We start from the raw sequence: 3,963 nt of genomic DNA, 5'->3' as shown, positions 1-3,963 counted from the left end.
CCGTTTGATAGGTGTGTGGAAAATCGAGACCCAGTGAGTTGAATAATTGACGAATTGTCAAAGAAGACATTGGAATCTCTGCTCTGAATTCTGTTCGTTAACAAATATTATAATCCATTCCTTTTTACATTTTAGATCATATTTTTTTAAGCTTTGTGAATTAAATAATTCTAGCAAATCCATTACAATTCTACTTGGAATTTTTTTCATACGTTTTATCATGTTAACTTAGTTACAAATTTCCCTCAGAATTATGTAGTTGATGAATTTTGATTATATTGTTCACGATTTACATAATATCCCTTAGATATATTATAATATCATTTTGTGTCTATTACCATTGAAGTCTTTGCGATAATCAATCATTTCTTATTTATTTCGATGCCATGTAATTGCATTATAAATTCCATTTGTTTACAAATAGTTACCGTCTATTTCAAGGAACCTAACACCCTCCTTTTTTATTTAACAAATGAACTAGGCTTGGCATGATTAATGTAAAACTGGAAACACCAGAGTTTGAGACACTGGCCTAATTAGGAAAAATTTATTCAAGTATCTACTAGGGGCATTATTGTCTATACCTAGTTGCCAGGTCTTAATTTCGGTTCTGACCATGCCCCAAAAAATGGAGAAGACACTTCTCTATAAAATAAGACAATAACATGGAGTAGATGTTTGAATCCATTTTTCTTAATTAGGTCGGTGTCTCAAAGTCTGGTGGTTTCGGTTTCACATTAATCAGAAGCCTACTTCAATAGTTATATTAAAAAAAAGGGAGGGTGTTATGGGCCTTGAAATAGATAGTATGCTTTCTTTTTATGAAATAAAAATATATCAAAATATGTAATTTGTGAAAAAAAAAAAATGAGTTATGGTATTATTGTTGTTTTGAGATACTGTATTTGAATATTTATTCTATACCAATTTGCATGCGTTAAGCTTTAAAAAATGTCTTGCGTATTTTCCTACTTGAATCAGATGGCTTTACCAATCTGATATTCAAGAGTTTTATAAATTAAGTTATAAAATGATAATGATAATAATAATGATAATAATGATAATAATAATAATAACAATAATAATAATAATAATAATAATAATAATAATAATAATCATCATCATCATCATAATCATCAATATTGAAACCTATTATAGATAGCAGTAAAACAGCAAATTGTCATTTAAATAAAAAGGTGCCTTTTAACAACCATTATATTAAAATATAACTAGTTGGTTATATTCATATTGTTCGGAAATTAATAATTTATATGAAATATCTCTGCTCTTTATTGTCTCTATGCAGATCCACATATTCACACAGATCTTCACTTAGATGAGAAAATCAAGTTTTATTTTCACCTAAATAGCTCATTCTCGGTCCTATTTCTTTACTGGATACCATCGACGAAGAATTCTAGAAAACATATTGCTTGGAACCTAGATATATGTCTACTTTAGGTTACAGAGCTTTTAAATAAGCGGCCCCGAGACTGTATAATAAGCTCCCACGAAACATTGGAATGATTGAAGACGGCTTTCAAGAGAAAACTGAAGTCTATCTTATTTCACCATTCATACAATAGTGACGATTTAACAGTAAATGAACAATACGCAATATGAAGCGTTGAATACTCTGAACGAATACTCTGAAACTACAGTGGAGGTCCTGTAGAGAGAGGGTTCCCCTGCTGCATGGAACTGGAAGAGCAGCCGTCAAAGTAAAGTAAAATACCTAAAATTAAAATATTAGGATCTCATTGAACATAAGATGAGATCATGTGCCATTGAATTAGAATGATGCTAGATAATGTAATCCATCAATGATATAATTTGAAAAAAAAAATACTTACCTAAAGAATACAGCAACTCAAAAAGTAAAAACACGTATCAGATGACAGAGCTAAATAGAAGATTCTCGGGATAGATATGAAATATTCATGAACGAACAATCTCCTTTCGTATCCAAGAGAGAAGCCTATTCATCCCCCTAAAGAACAGAACCGTAGGACCACCACAATAAGAAACTGCGAACGCTTCTATACAGGGAAAGTGTCTAGGTATATCATCTGAGGGTTGGCAAGACATGAAATATGTATTCAGATTATCATTGATATTTTGAATAGCATGTCTTTTGTGTCTCTGCTTACACTAGTTTTATATTACTAGGGAGAGGGAATTCATCATTATCAAAATATTCTGTTTAATCATGAAACGATAATATATTATTTTTTACTCTTATAATGAATGTGTTTTTTTCATGTAGGTAGTAAAATCCATCCTCTATTATGTACTCATATTCAATTATAAATAAGGTCTTCGGTGGATCTGAACTTTTAGTCATATACAAATGGGACTTAGAGAGGCTAGTGTCTGTAAGTTATAATGAATGTATTGTTATTATTATTATTATTATTATTATTATTATTATTATTATTATTATCATTATTATTATTATTATTATTATTATTATTATTATTATTATTATTATTATTATTATTATTATTATTATTATAAGCTAAGCTACAACCATAACTCGAAAAGTAACATGCTATAAGCCCAAGGGCTCCATCAAGGAAAAATATCCCAGTGAGGAAAGAAAATAAGGAAATAAATAAACGATATAAGAAGTAATGAAAATCAAAATAGAATACTTTTATTATTTCTGATTAAATACCTTTACACAAAATCTGAAAAATAAAAACAGCAATATTTCTCTTGGATTGAAAGTAATCAATTTTTATTATAGATTGATCAACAAAAACACAAAAGTTCCAATTCTGACTGGCTGGCTAAGAGTGTCTTCCATTACGACATATATTTAGCCAAAACACTCTGGAAATCTCTTCCAATGGATTTGATGGAAGATATTTTCAATGAAAGTAAAACCGATAAATATTCTAAATGAAATCATTTCATTTATTGGGTACATCAAAATGAGAAATGAATTATCCCTTTTAGAAATATCAATATCAAAATTTTCTAGAAAGGATTTCAATTATTTTGAATTGTATTCTCAAAATCTCACATTACAAAAGATTATCCATTGTGGTGGTAATCAAACCGTTTTGCAAACAATTATATTTATTTCTGTTTCCATGATATGATTAAAGTGACATGTACTTAGATTTTACATTGTGAAATAGACACAACTAAATATTTAAGTCAATCGAATAAAGTTATATATATATATATATATATATATATATATATATATATATATATATATATATATATATATATATATATATATATATATATATATATATATGTATATATATAAATAGACACAACTAAATATTGAAGTCAATCGAATAAAGCTATATATATATATATATATATATATATATATATATATATATATATATATATATATATATATATATATATATATATATATATATATATATATATATATATATATATATATATATATATATATATTGTGTGTGTGTCTGTATGAGTGTGTGTGTGTGTGTGCATGTAAGGAAGCATTTATTTTACTTTGCTACATCACCATCGTGAGTTTCAATCATGTTGTATGCATGGCAAGAAAATATTCCTAAACGTTATTTTTTTATCACACTGCAAGAACAATTTAATTCTTCTTGGGATTCTGTATTATTATTCCTTTTACTGTGGAAAACGACTTTAATTTACTCAGATCCATAACCTTTCACTGCGTAGAACGACTTTAATTTACTCAGATCCATAACCTTTCACTGCCGAGAACGACTTTACTCCAAACCGCGAAAGAAATTTTAAGCTTAGCGCCTTTCGTTGCCGATTTTATCTGTGTTTTACATGCTGCCATCTGTGGCCGATTTTATGAACCACCCACTCTCCGAAGCTCTCGACACTCTTCTCCCATTCACTCGATGACTTTGGTAATTTTTTACTTGTTATTTTTACGTTATGTCAACATGGAATTATGATATGTATGCATGTTTTTTTTTTTTTCAA

The 3,963-nt window shown here is 28.2% G+C and overlaps 1 pseudogene; it reads left to right on the top strand.

Annotated features, from left to right (window-relative positions):
* LOC137652817 (piggyBac transposable element-derived protein 4-like) overlaps positions 1-3,963 on the top strand; it is an 8,032-nt pseudogene that overhangs the window by 2,136 nt on the left and 1,933 nt on the right.

Source organism: Palaemon carinicauda, chromosome 14, assembly GCF_036898095.1.
Source record: "Palaemon carinicauda isolate YSFRI2023 chromosome 14, ASM3689809v2, whole genome shotgun sequence".
Lineage (NCBI taxonomy): Eukaryota > Metazoa > Arthropoda > Malacostraca > Decapoda > Palaemonidae > Palaemon > Palaemon carinicauda.
This window is presented reverse-complemented; position numbering and strand designations above follow the sequence as displayed.